At 39.5% G+C, this 15,032-nt stretch overlaps 1 protein-coding gene across 3 annotated transcripts in view; it reads left to right on the top strand.

Annotated features, from left to right (window-relative positions):
• Window positions 1-3,332: 3,332 nt before the first annotated feature.
• The window catches only part of LOC111342404 (TNF receptor-associated factor 4), a 30,321-nt gene continuing 18,621 nt past the window's right edge, over window positions 3,333-15,032 (top strand). Inside the window, exon 1 of one of the 3 annotated variants that reach the window (XM_088763409.1) lies at window positions 3,333-3,576. The gene's annotated coding sequence lies outside the window, so the exon portion shown is untranslated. Of the gene's footprint in view, window positions 3,577-12,523; window positions 12,699-15,032 lie in introns of those variants that run through there. The other 2 variants (XM_088763410.1, XM_088763408.1) reach the window with 2 other exon arrangements.

The raw sequence follows: 15,032 nt of genomic DNA, 5'->3' as shown, positions 1-15,032 counted from the left end.
GTTGTGTGACCTCCTTAAAATGCGGGGGAGACTTTTTCTAACTCTTGAATAAAGGCGATAAGTTCCTAGAAAAAGTGTAGTGCTGCGTCGGTGGGGGTAGTACAAGATTATTTGGTCTTATTAACCGAGTTGATGAAGAAAATTGTCTCTTAGTTAGAACGTATAAATCGTTCGCTCTGACAAAGGATTCACTCTCGAAATTTGTTGTGTATGGGAGTTCGCGTTATTGGAAGGAAGCGTGTAAACAAGGCTGTAGAACTCAACGATTTAATCCAATATGTCGAACGAGCAGAGCACATGGCAAAGATTCCCCAAACTGAGCATGCGCACACTTACATGAATATATATGAGATTATGAGATATAACAACACTTCTGCATAGGAAAGTCTTTACAAGGCCAGTACACCGAGCTCAGCTCGTCGATTCAACAACCTGTGTTATCGATACCTCTGAACTTCCGACACATCGCTCCGGCGATACATCGCTCAATGATCATGATACATCGCAGGTGGGCGGAACGTCATCACGATATATCGCTTCGGTGAAATATCGCTCCAGCAATTTATCTTTGAGTCAGAGATGAGTCAAAGCGATATATCGTTCCAGTGATATATCGTTCCAGTGATATATCGTTCGAGCTATATTTGGCCTCACCGAGTTTTCGTACGGTAAAGAAATGGTTTTCGTGACTATATCTCGTTCAAGAGAAATAACTATATGACATTTCAGTTTGCTCCCCGAATTTTTTAACCCTTTGCATACTAAGTGAACACATATGTCCAGATAATACCGTTACTACTTTTGATACTTGTTTCTTGTTGAACTCAAGACACAACATTATGTGTGTAAATTGTGCCGGCTAGTTGATGTGACACCTATTGCAACCTAAAACGCCCGCAATGATTCCTGATTTTCATTGCAGTGAACCGTTCGTATGGCAACAAATCCCAAAGTCCAGCATTTTGCTCCAAGAGCAACACGAAAAACATGTCAGTCTTTTAAGATAAAAACTTGCTAAACAAATCAAAAGTTTGCGTTCAAATCACACCTCAGGGCCAGATCTTGGACTTTGGCAAGAAAATTCCTTCTCACTTTATGTGACAGCCCATTTGATGAAAGCCAGTGATGCGAACACAACCGTTACCTTGTTCATGCCCGAAAAGAATGCTGGGTAATTCCGCCATAACTCGAAAAGGCAACTCCTATCATTTCCATTTCAAATAATTATTATAAAGTGTCGGGCCATCCAGTCCTACCAGCAGAATATCGCATCGATTGAAATTTTTACCGGTCAAAACTTGGCCCATAGCTTTGTTAGGTCCTGAAAGCCATCCACAGATGGGCCCGAGAGATAACTTCACTTGTAAACTCGCCAAGTTGGCAGTAAAGCATCGTTGGCTGTCCAGTCCAAATGAAACCATCCCTCACCTCTGTTTTCCTTCAGAGGCTTGCCTCTACCCACATTCCAGCTTAATGATTCCGTCGTGAGGGCTTCTGTAGAGGGAAAATGGCTCGAAAAACACTTCTAAACGGTCAGAAAAGCGAGAAACCGAATCGATTTGAATGCATCCAAACACGAACTGGTGATCTAGGTCATGTGACCCCAAGGTCTGAGCCCATGGTGTCTCAGAACCGCAAATATTGTAACTGATGCTCCACATAAAGGCCAACAAAGTGAGGTTAAGTTTGTATCGCCAAATTACAACTGTAAATATATGGTCTTTTTCGCATTCAAAGGGTTAAAAATGTTATAGATAAATTGTAAACTATTTCAGTGCCTCAGCAAAACTTACACTAAAAGCAGCCAGTTTAATATTGGGGCTTGATTTAAAATTTGTTGCAGTAAACTAGGCAGTCCACAAGGGAAATATTTAGATTTAATAATTATAAAAACCAAGTTATTTTGTAAACAATTGAGTTTCTTAAAGTATCGTTCACAGCGCCTTATGGTCAAATGATAGGTAAATCAAGAACAAGTTTAATTTGCATGTGAATGAAAGCGTATTATCCTATGAAAGGATGAGCACCAGGACTCATTTTGAAAATGAGGCCAAGGGTAATTCGAAAATGAGCTATTAGCACACGTTCCGACAAAACATTTTCGTATTGAACGTCGGGATTTCTACTTTCCAATCGAGTATTTTTCGCACATTTCCTATTCGTTTGTTGAAGGACACTAGGGTGTATTTTGATCAAGGATGGAGCGAAAAGGAAGAAAACTTAGCTCATATTAACCTACAGCCCGACGACAGACGACTTCTTAAATTATGTTGATAATGTAGCTCCATGTGCTCACGCATCGGGGCCTAAACTCTATGAGATGATTATATTTACAAACTCTCCACGAGAAGACGATATTATTAAGCTTTGAATGGGAATTTACGCTCTGCTCTGGAACTCCGTAAATTGAAGAGCAAATAAACACTATCCTACAGATTGTGTTCTTTGGGCTACTTTTGCTCTCTGGTAGCGATTTCAAGTCGTTTTGTCGCGTTTTAGGCCCTGTTTACAAGCAGGTAGGGTAACCCTAGTGCTAGGGTTACCCTGGCAGGAGGGTTACCCTAACGCTCCCACATTTCTTCTTTTTTTCATCGACGTGTTTACAAGGCAGCTAGGGTTACCCTAGCACTAGGGTAACCCTAGCTGAGCACTAGGGTTACCCTAGCGCTAGGGTAACCCTAGCTGAGCACTAGGGTTACCCTAGCGCTAGGGTAACCCTAGCTGCCTTGTAGACGCTCTGCTGGGGATAACTCGCCTACCCGGGACAACTTTTTACTTGTTTCCAGACCCTTTGAAAATTGATAACAATGCGTGCGGTTACCAAGCATAGGTAAGTTGTCCCGGGTGGTAGGGTAACCCTACCTGTGAAATTTTGCTTGTAAACCCGGGTTTTCTTTGACCCGCCTGCTAGGATAACTCTAGCACAAGGGTTACCCTCCTTGCTTGTAAACAGGGCCTTAGCTGAAACTCCATCCCACTACTGCCTGCACTATGAAGAAGGAAAGGGAGGAACGCTTCGTCAGACAAACGGACTGATGTCACAGATCCTCTCTCGAAAATTGCTCGATTCTCAGCATAGACCACGACTCCTTGCTTCGAAACTCAGACTAACGAAATCTATATAGACAATCATGTAGTAGAATCTTATCTATTTACTCAATAATTTATAACTCGATTGCTTTTGAAAAAATCTGCACTTGTAACCTAAAACATGAACCATATCATAATGACTTCCGTATTTAGGCACGATCGAGAGCTCCATTTTAGATAAGTAACACAACACTTTAAATTCAGACAACTCAAGGAGTGACAACTTGTGTGAGCCTGTCACATTTCTTCAAAGGTCAAAATCTTCCTGCGAATAAAACTGACCCCCGACGCTTTTACTTTCAGTTGCTCCTTTGAAATGGCGGAAGCTTCATAAACTATTTTGCCTTTGGGTTATGTAGACGAGTTTGTAACTGAAGTTGAAAGAGATTTGGAGTGTTCAATTTGTGATCTTCCACTTAAGGAACCTGTTCTCACCAGATGTGGACACCGATTCTGCAAAGAATGCCTCGAGGAGAATTTTAGAAGGTGCGGTTTGTTAGCAACACGAAATGTTATTTTAGCAAATTCACATGGTTTTGCGTAGATTTCGATGGTATTTATTAAATTATTTACTCCTGACTTTTCTGAATCATAGAGCTGGTGTGACTTTTATCGGCAATTCCTTTAGATCCGAAGAGAAATTGAACGAACAGCGTTTTGCGATCAATCGCTCTCTCATTTTCTTTTAACGGTGTAATTCTTCAGCCGATCAATACATGTCTTTACAAGTCCAATATCGACAACATAATGTTAATAATATTATAAGTTCTTTTGAATTAGGCTGGCTCAATTCAGCACTCAATCGCATGACGGAAACAGACCGGCACATTCACAGCATACTGACTGCTTCGACAAAGCTCCGCTCAATCTCGCATATTGACCATATAACTTAAACCCCTCACTATTAGTCCATTCTTATTTATTATTCATTTTCTGGACAGGGGGAATATTCGAGAGACACAGTTTGTGGAATGATGTCTTTATTCTGATAGATAATCTGCTTTTTTACATACAACAGACCTAGCACCTTGACCGTAAAAATAATCATATTTTTGCATGGTGGATATGACCGCACTAAAAAGGCTTAAGGTTACTTCGTATGTGGCTGTAGTTTATATTTCTTTCGATGCGTGATTTTGTTGTATAAAATTAGTATTCCATAATCAAAATTATTCTCTTGTTATTCCCTTGATTTCCAAAGTGGTAGCAATCATCCGAAGAATTGAACATGTCTGTCTGTTCTTTTTGTAATTTGACCGCCAAATGTGACCCGGAGACCTCATGCGTGGTCATCCGATTAGGTTTGTCTCGAACTTGACAGTATAACGTTCAAATGAAACAGAAATAAAAGACAATTAGACGGAGGTACAAAGACAATATAAGAATATTAACGTTTTCAGACATTGTTGTAACTATATAAACATTATCTATTATTACACCATTTTATTATATGGTTTTGGCTTGCGGCCGGTGTAACGCGCGCTCTGATTGGCTAAGAGCGACATCAGAGCAGGGCATTATGAAGCGGTAACTCCCACGAGCAGGTTATGGATTATGCAAATTAGAAAGAGTACCGAGGCGGTTCTTTTTACTTTTTAAAAATGTGAGCGCGTGAAAACGATGAAGGCTGAGTAACAGCCGGAGAGCATATACCTTACTTATACAGTAGACTAAATTTTTTAGAAGAACAACGAAGGTATAGTTTTAAATCACTTATGAGATTGTGCTGAAAGTGACGAGGTAAACAAAGCAGCAAACATTAAAGCTCACATCTAGTAAAAGAAACCGTGAAAATTTCGCATTAGAAATCGTTCAATAACATGATAACATTTCAACAAAATTTTCTTAAGTACATTTTGAAAAGAGGTCGTTTTTGACTGAGAAACACTAAACAAAAAATATATCTAGTGAGTTTCAACAATTTCCGAAAGATAAATCTTGTCGCAGTTAACTTGGCAATTCTTATCGATAGATTCACTCTCTATTAAACAACCAAGTTCGTATGGCAACAAATCCCAAAGTCCAGCATTTTGCTCCAAGAGCAACACCAAAAACATGTCAATCTTTTAAGATGAACTTGCTAAAAAAATCAAAAGTTTGCGTTTAAATCACACCTCAGGGCCAGATCTTGGAGTTTGGCAAGAAAATTCCTTCTCACTTTATCTGCCAGCCCATTTGATGAAAGCTAGGGTTGCGAACACAACCGTTGCCTTGTTCATGCCCGAAAAGAATCCTGGGTAATTCCGCCATAACTCGAAAAGGCAACTCCTATCATTTCCATTTCAAAGAATTATTATAAAGTGTCGGGCCATCCAGTCCTACCAGCAGAATATCGCATCGATTGAAATTTTTACCAGTCAAAACTTGGCCCATAGCTTTGGTAGGTCCTGAAAGCCATCCACAGATGGGCCCGAGAGACAACTCCACTTGTAAACTCGCCAAGCTGGCAGTAAAGCATCGTTGACGGTCCAGTCTACATGAAACCATCTCTCTCCTCTGTTTTCCTTCAGAGGCTTGCCTCTACCCACATTCCAGCTTAATAATGCCGTCGTGAGGGCTTCTGTAGAGGGAAAATGGCTCGAAAAACACTTCTAAACGGTCAGAAAAGCGAGAAACCGAATCGATTTGAACGCATCCAAACACGAAATGGTGATCTAGGTCATGTGACCTCAAGGTCTGAGCTCATGGTGTCTCTAAATCGCAAATATTGTAACGGATGCTCCATATAAAGGCCAACAAAGTGAGGTTAAGTTTGTATCGCCAAATTACACTTGAAAAAATATGGTCTTTTTCGTATTCAAAGGGTTAAAAGTGTTATAGATAAATTGCAGACTATTTGAGTGCCTCAGCAAAACTTACACTAAAAGCAGCCAGTCTAATATCGGGGCTTGATTTGAGATTTGTTGCAGTAAATGAGGCAGTCCACAAAGGAAATATTTAGATTTAATATTAAAAAAAAACCAAGTTATTTTGTAAACAATTGATTTTCTTAAAGTATCGTTCACAGCGCCTTATGGTCAATCAGGTTCTTTAGATTCTTTTTTCCTCGTCTACACTGACTTGTTCAGTTTGAGTCTCAATCACTTCAGGAAAAGGGAAGAGAAACATACAAACACATTTCAAGGACAGAAAATATGTTTTTTCTCTTTAAATCTCAACGCTCGAAACATCACCCGCGTAACTTCATCATTTCCATTTATTTCAGCAGCTCATTTATCTCCATTTGCCTAAGAAGCATTTAATGTGGCAGTATTTAATGGAGAACGCCTGCATTTTTTAACATCCCTCAGAGAATGGCGAAAAGAAAATACTAAATGAATCAAAGAAATGAGAGAAAGAAAAGAATTATTAGAATAGGAAATTATTGGGTGACGAGAAATTGGCCTTCTATGTCCTCCCAATGTATTGCGTAACATACCCTTCAATAACCAGTTGATCATTAACTTTATAAGTGTTCGCCGGAGCAGCATGTGCTAAAACAATAGACAGAAGATGAGACAAGTCATGATCATGGCAAGTTTTATTTAAAATTCAAATAAACTGACGCCTAAACAGTAACAAAGTATTGTAGAACGATGGTTCGACTAGTGCTGAAAATTCAAATTGGATGTAATTTGCTGAAGAATGGAGCAAAATGAAGGAAAAACCACCTTGATGATAATTAGCGTACGGACCTGTAAGGAATTAATATTTAGATTTTATGGGTGTAAGGGTTAAAGAGTCTCAGCTTGGATGCTATCACTCACGATGACCTGAACTGAATTGTTGTAGAATGCCTTAGCAGTCATCCAATTCAAAGCTTCAACATCTTCTCTCCCAAGACTTGTTTCATGAATCAGCTGTGCGTTCATAAGGAAATGAAGTACGAGGGAAGTTTGAAGAGCACCAAAGATGTGCTTCTTGAGGCCCAGGCGAAGTTAACTCTATTTTATTGAGTGCTTCTTTTTCAGGTGAGCTCACAGCTGACGCATGAATCAGCTATTTTGTGACTTTTTTCTAAGGTGTTAGCGTAAAGACGTTCTACATCACACACGCGTCACTGTTTTGCACAACGGGAAATGTTATGATGAAGTGAATCACAGGCGCATTTTGATTGTTTCGTACTTATTATGGAGGACAGACGCATAATTGTCGTCACCACAAACATTTTTTAAAGGATAACCAAAGTGAAGCGCGCGTTCTGATTGGTCAATTCAGTGTCCACCAATTGCTCATGGATGTACACTGCTGACGGGAGCAAATGCAAAGACTAGTTTCCTTACGCTTGTTTTTTCTGGTCGCGTAGGATTTTTCAAAATAAAAGGGAACTCTTTTTGCGACAATGTATCAGTTAGACACTAATGCGAAGACTAACTTCCCTGCGCTTGTTTTTTCCAGTCAAGAAAGGTTTGTTAAATAATAGGGAACTCTTTTGCTACAATGTATCAGGTATAAAACAAATGATAAACACCACAGCGTACACTATTGGGTTATGGAAGTTTGCTAAGCACTAAAGAAAGCTATAGTCGGTCTCCCCTATCGCCTCGCGCGACTTTTACTCTTCTCTCGTGCTTAGCAACCTCCCGCGTGCATCCATAGCTCAATAGTGTGCGCTGTGAAAGCCTTACAAGAGATGCAGAATCCTTATCCAGATTCTCTTTTGCCTTCTTTATTGAATCACAGTCTCATTACTGGGATGTAGAAATACTGCATATCTAGGAAAAGGCGAGATTTTTTAAACATATCAAACTGTTTCCCCACTGCGATGGACATTTGTTTTTGTCGGTTCCAGCCTGGCGCGGCCGCTAACCCAGTTGCCCTCATGAGCAAATTTTCAAAATGGCGGACAAGCCAAAGAGAGAGATAAGAGAACCAAAGCGATTCTGCAACGAATACTCAGCATACACCCCTGTTAAAAAGTCATGTCACAGAGAAAAGATACAAAATTGTATGATATTGAAGTCACGGAGGTTGACAAACCCAACAAGGGACTAAAAATTCACTACATTGGCTACAGTACACTCTTCGATGAGTGGAGACCCTGCGGGGTTCTGTCCTCGTGTACCGGTTCACAAGAGCCAATACAAAAGACCAAACAATACACAATAGCTAACCGATAACTCCTAAACAAAGAAAGAACAATGGTAATTCCCTTGTGAACCGGTACACCAGGACAGAACCCCCTTCGGGGACGGTGAAGCATCTGAATATTTTCCTTCGAAATTGTATAGATTAGTAGGCTGCAACAAAAATTTATTGGACGACGTTTAGGGTAAAAACAGCAATCTAACCTGAAAAAAATGTATTTATTCCGACTCTTTCGGAAAATAACTTTACAAATCTTACTTGTTTATCTCGTAAGTAAACGATGGTGAAGCGCTTTCCGAGCTACCCGATTCTTCTCCCACTGCTTTCACGCTTATAAAACAGGAAACGAGCAAAAGGAGGAAGGTGTGGCTGTTTTGACTAGCCATTTGACGAGGTTCAATCTGCTCCTTGTTCGACAATTTACATATCAAATCAAAGGATATTTGTTCTTCTCTTTGATTTTGACGGTACATTTTCAATTTGCGCTTGCGTAAGAGAGAAATCGCCCAAGACTCCTTGCTTGGTCTTGTTTTGACCAAGAACGCCTTCTTAATTTTGACGGACCCGCTCGGGAAAAGGTGAAAATGACGAGGGAAAAACTTTACTTTGTAGTACGAAAATACACAAAAGGGAAAGCCATGATATTATAGTTCAATATTTCGGTGGTACATTGTTAACTTTTTATACAGAGAGTCGGCAAGATGATGTAACATCCAAAAATCGCACTCGATTTGAGTGGGCCGATGAAGTGGGCGTGGTCACGAAATTCAGTAAGAGACTATTTATACCCCGTGAGTTTGATATGGAGAATGATGATGACTTAGCATGACAAGTTTCCAAATTGTAATTATTGTAGAAAACAAGGAGGATATAAGACCAAAAATCAAAAAGAAGAGAATCTAGTGTGGGTCTGCAGGTATAATTTCAAATGCCACTTCCCCTTTTGAAAACAGAAAAAAAAGATACGTAAATAACTTGATGAGAAAAAATTCTATAATGACTATAATTTCTCTGTTATAATAATAATAATAATAATAATAATAATAATAATAACAATAAAACAACAAACAAAGCATTGTTACCTTAGAAAGTTTGATCTTTGGAGAAACCCTTATCTCAGGTTGTATATTTGGACTGCAGAGATTCATGCTGCAATATTTGTAATAAGTGTTAATACATGTGCAACTAAGGAAATAGGTAACAGACAACTAGTAATCTTACTTTTACATTCCCAAAGGTAAGTGCAGCAATACCACAAATGTACCTCTCTTTTCGCTAGTGCTTTGTATTGTTCTGGGACTCTGTCTTTAATGAAGAATACTTTCTCCAGTTTTGCGGCAATTAGTGCACCACTTCGTTCCTGGCCGATAACAAGCTGATGTTTTTCTGCCAAGATCATGATCCACCGCTTGATGGAGTCGTTTCGTTCCGGCAAGTGGAGTAGAGAAGACGTATGAGTTAACTGGGGTGTCACGAGGGGAATTCGATCTTCAACTTTATTAGGTTCCTTTCGGTGACGAAGGCAAAATATCGAACCTTTCTCCACCCCTGCAGGTCTTGCCAGTTGACTGTCTGCATTCAACATGGAACTCCCATTGTCACATATGTCTTTTGAGGCTCTACTTTTTCCTGATTTAACACATTTCTCTCGGTGTCCCCCGGCAACTCCGCCAGTAACATCGCTTATAGTTCGCCACTAAATTTTCTCTGATTCTTATTGGTTTAAATTGATCACATGACGCGACCATCAGTGGAGAGACACTATCAGCCCATAGTGCCCGTCCGCGGAAATACCCGGATGGATAGTAGTCATCCGTGAAAACTTTTAAAAGGTTTGACTGCCACGAAGTTGGGCAGATCGGAAAAAGAGTGACTTTTCAATTCTGACAGTTATTAAATAGCGTATTATTTAGCCAATGTACGGTTGCGAATTATTGACATTTGTGACAGGCTGTACGCATGAATAAATATTTGAAAAAAATGTAAGGAAAAGTATGGGAAGTGTAAACTAACACACTGTAGGGAAACTATAGAACAACAACTTCTGTAAGTTTTAGCCTTAGAAAATTTGAACTTTCTTTGGAAACTGAGAAAGACTAAGTTACACTCGGGTTTTCGATAGAAAAGTCTTGTTTACAATTGCAAATTAGCTACCGGGCTTTGATCGGAGTGCGCGTGCGCAGACGTTTGACCCCTGTGTTACGCTGGGGTGTTTACCATTTGTCAAATTGGCTTTTTTTATCATATAAAACAAATAGATTCCACGTTGCCATGGGTCTACACAATAAATACAAAAATTAAGTCATAGATCAATTTCAGTACCGAACATGTTTATCGCAAGCTATCAGTGGGATCACATTACTGTCGCTCACCTGACCCGGAATGTAATCCAAACACATAAATAAGCTAATTGGTCAGATAATGTAAATCGGCCACCGGAGAGCTGTTTAGGTTGGCTGATTTACATTGAGAACGCAGTTGATAAAATAAATTTTCTAAGTTTCTAAAGAGTTAAAGCATGGGACCTTGAGGCTATGCACCGACTCAGCTCGATCTTGTGAAAGACGTAGGACATCCACTATTCTCGATTTTCAGCTGACGTCATTAGCTTATGCAAATTAAATTTCCGCCATGTTGGTGCCCATGCGATGCGTGAAATTGTAGGGAAATCTATGCCATTTCTAAGCGCTCGCGTTCAAAGTCTTCAAATAATTCATCTTACTAATGGATATTTCCGAAGAGAGCGACCCAAAATCACATGATGAGGTACCAGTACTTTCATCCAACGTAGATAACCTCGAAAGCCGCGTCCGAGAGCGCTATTTGAAGAAAATTTCTGTGGTTGACGTAGATCCAGCGACCATACCGAGCGAGCAGTTCAGCTCGGAATGTTTGCCTCCAATAGAAGTCTCGGACTTGCTTTCCTATTTAGTTTTAGAGACAAGCTACTACACAAACAAGCAGTTTAAGGCCTTCAAAAGTTTGGAAGCGTACAACCAGATGGTTTCTGGTTTCGTTGCGTCCGTTTAAGGGAAGGAAATCGGGGCAGGATTGTTGTTGTGGCCAAGGTGAGACATTCACAGCGAATGAACGATCCTCTTGTGAACATTTGGATCATTGCAAAAGAGGACGGTTCCATTATCTCTGCGAAATCTCTGCAAATCTTGTTTTCACAGCTTTCTAAAGAACTAGAAAAAATTAGAAATTGAATTTATACTATTTAAATCAATAAAGTAATGTTACTTGTTTACCTTGTATGTGAAATATTCTGACTTTTTCTGGCACTTGGCAGTCTAGCTTTTTATTACTTATTATGCTTCACAGTGAGCAACAGAGTGCCTCGCCCTGCAGAAAGTACCTCAGCATGTCAATCAAAGCTTTAAGGGGTGTAAACAGCCTATAAGCTTTAAAGTAACTTTTGTCTACAAAAAAAATAATGCAACAATAAAACTGTTAAAAACTACTACGATGTGGCGGCCTGCAAATCATAAACTACCACACTGTGGTAGCGTGCAAATTTTAAACTACTACAGTGCCCCAAGTTTTTAAATTCGAGGTATGCCACTGGGTATGACTCTGTAAACTACACTTCACAGTTGAATAAATTTTGCAATTTAGTCCTACCCCACTAAGGATGAACAATGACAGATGTGAATACCTATCATGAATGGAAATGTGCATATCTTTTAATTTTTGTTCCTTGGCTGCCTTAATGGGTGCTAAAAGTGGTTAGCCTATTTACAAACTGAGTTTCCAAATGGCAACTTCACTAATATGTTCTCTTAATAACTTATTGCAACCAAATGTACTAATCAAGACCTGGGATCAGTTAAAAAAAAACTTTTACAGTGTAATTCATAAGTGTTTTTACTGTTTCAGAGGTTGAAAACAATAGCTATGCTGAAGAATTCTTTGCTGTTTAAAGCGTCTCGACGGAAGAATAGCAACACGCAAAATTTTTTAGTAGCAATAAACCGACAGTTCCATACACACAGCTTTTGACCGAACGCAGAGGTGTATTGCACTGCCATTTAAACCTTTTCATTCAATAAAAATGATAAACAGCACTTCTTTCATAAAATATACTCAAATAAATTTAAACCTAACGTGGTCGCTTTCACCGCTTGACTTGACATCTGTTGTGCGGAGGAAGGAAAATGAATTAGTGGGTTTTCGAATTTTATTTGTTTAGAAAACTAAACAGGGAGGTTTAAATCAACCGAAGAAGCGAATACAAACTCCAACCGGCCATAGACTGTCAAAAAAACGACGATAAAGCCGCACCTTTTGATGAGAAAAACTGCTTTGAAGTTCGGAAGTTCACGACGACGTAAAACAGGTCCATCTCAAGTCGTCGACAATAAAATGACGACGGAATTCTTGGTTCGCGCTTGCGCAGTGACGTTCTCGCTACTTCCGGTCGTCGTCCTCCGTTCGTCGTCGTAGTTGCTTAAGCTCCCTGTTATCTCAAAGAGAACTGCCGTAAGCGTTTGTGAAAATTTACTTTGGTGGAGCGCAGTTAAACAGGATCGATATAAACGGTTAGTTCTACCTTAAGAATAGTCAGTTTATGTTTTGAACTAGGAAGTAAATTTCGATCGCGTAGTCTGATCATCCGAAGGAAAGTAGTCTTGAAAAGGACCATTGTCGGTTACGAAAATGTTACTGACGTTTGGTCAACCTCAGGAGACAAAAAATGTCATCATAGACAAGTTATGCCACCATGAGAGGGGCCTTAGAATCTCTAAGTAACATTTTGCCATTTCGCCATTTATCATTAACATCAAGAGAACCTTGTCATTCGTTCAAAACAGTCGTGTCTTAAGACAGGGAAGTAGGCACTTCATCCAAGGAAGTTTACATGTTCGAGATCGGAGAGGACCCCGAACACCTTGTCAAACTCGTGTTTATAAAAGTCGGTAATTGTTGCACGATTTTATTTTCCAAACTAGCATTTAGTTCTATGCAAATAAGCCAGCAATGGCATTCAACGACAGCGTTAAAACAATGACTGTGTGTTCCGATCTTAATTCCCTTCGTCATGCTTCGTGGTCCGTAATAAAGAACTTGATGCCGACAAACAGAAAACTAGCGCACAGTAACTTAACATTTAACGGAGTTACGGCGGCCAACGGGCAAAGCTCAGCAAAGAACTGCTTTTCGTGGCCAAATTTTCTTTGCTATACCTTATCAAATAATACTGACTTTGAGGAGGGTAACTTGAGACCGGGAGAGGAATTGATTGATCATGTACACGTAATTGTTAACATATGCGGAAAACGTTTATAATGAGAAGAAACCATAGTAACCACGTTCAGTAAACTTTGTCCCCCTACGTGTCATGTAAGATATATGGATACGAAATGTTTGACTCTTTCGTTTCACATAGAATATAAGGATACGAGGAAGTTTTATAAAATGAGAAATTGTGAGAAAAAAATCAAACCTATTAGAGTTCTGGAGTGTTGAAGAAATTGAAGCAATATCTTAAGATGATACTTGACATTGCACAGAATGCCCTGACATCATTAACCATTCGTAACTATTGAGGCGCGCAAATTTGAACGATTTGTGAACAGATGTAATATTTAGCCATAACTTGCCGGCATTTGAAGAATTCCATCACTGTGTAGGTTCGTAATTAAAATTAAAAGAAATCCAAAGCACAAAACAACCAATTCAGATTTTCAAGTAACCCAACTCAACCCAGCTGAGTTTTGGATAATTGAAATATGACTAAAAGATAGCTGTATTTGGGTGAGTGAATTTTACGATTTCAAAATGGATGCAATAAAGTGGTAATCCAAATTTTTATCGTGAAATTTTTAGTCTTAATCGAACTCGCGCAACCGCTCTGCGTGCTCGTATGATTTTAGACCTAATAATATGAGTTTAGACCTAATAATATACCTGCAAAAAGTTCAGTATGCTCATCAGCCGAGAACTCGTGAATTAGTCGCACAAGGTGCAGATAGCTAAAATTGAGTGGAAAAATTTGAAATTAGACTAATTGACCAGTAAGTCGCGATAGTGCAAAAAAAAAAAAAATGGCGGACACGTTAGGAGAAAGTAACAAAGTGTCAGTTAATTCAAAGTTTTAGGTAGAACGAGAGAACAAAAATACCCATTGTTAACATCATTAACAAGTGATCACATGACTTTTCGCGTTCAATTTGGGATGGATTTTTCATATTGAAGACTTCGTATTGCACTCACCCTACGGTCTGTTGTAACATTCCGTTTGTTCTTACAAATCAAAGTTGGATGGCGTTGAGGGGCTTGATCGGCTACTAAAACTCCGAATATCCTTTGCTATTTACCTTCGAGAAACTTACGTCCGGTTTGCGCCCGAAAATATTGAAATCGTTGCAGGAATAAATGGATTAAAATCATCTGTCATCTCACTGTTTTAGTATATACTATAGCAAATATTCACCGAGGTGGAGGTGGCTAGTGGTGGATGTTTATCTAATCGCTTCACGGCTCTGTAAATTTCCACTACTAGCCACTAGCCACCTCCACTTAAGTTGACAGTTGTCAACGATAACTTGGAAAAGCTGCTTGAAAAGTCAGAAGTAGTTATGACTGCCAAACAGTGGAAACTGAAAAGGGCTTGAGTAGCTAGGTATTCTACTTAACTTGCCTTTAAGCTCGCTCGTCTTTAAACTTGGGTTAGAGCACGAAATTAATCAACGGTGTGAATAATCTAGGGTAGATCAGAGAGGAGGTCTGTAACCATGGCAAGTTATAGGTGAATTCGCTCACACTCTCTAAACAGTTGGTTTACGCGTCAATGCGCGTTGGTCAAGATATGATGTAGGAGAGGCCTGTTGAGAGGACGAAATATGCGAAGAGTTGCTCCCCGCGTAGCCGAC

Source organism: Stylophora pistillata, chromosome 6 (genome assembly GCF_964205215.1).
Source record: "Stylophora pistillata chromosome 6, jaStyPist1.2, whole genome shotgun sequence".
Classification (NCBI taxonomy): domain Eukaryota; kingdom Metazoa; phylum Cnidaria; class Anthozoa; order Scleractinia; family Pocilloporidae; genus Stylophora; species Stylophora pistillata.
The sequence above is the reverse complement of the archived record's forward strand: the minus strand, read 5'-3'. Positions and strand labels throughout refer to the sequence as shown.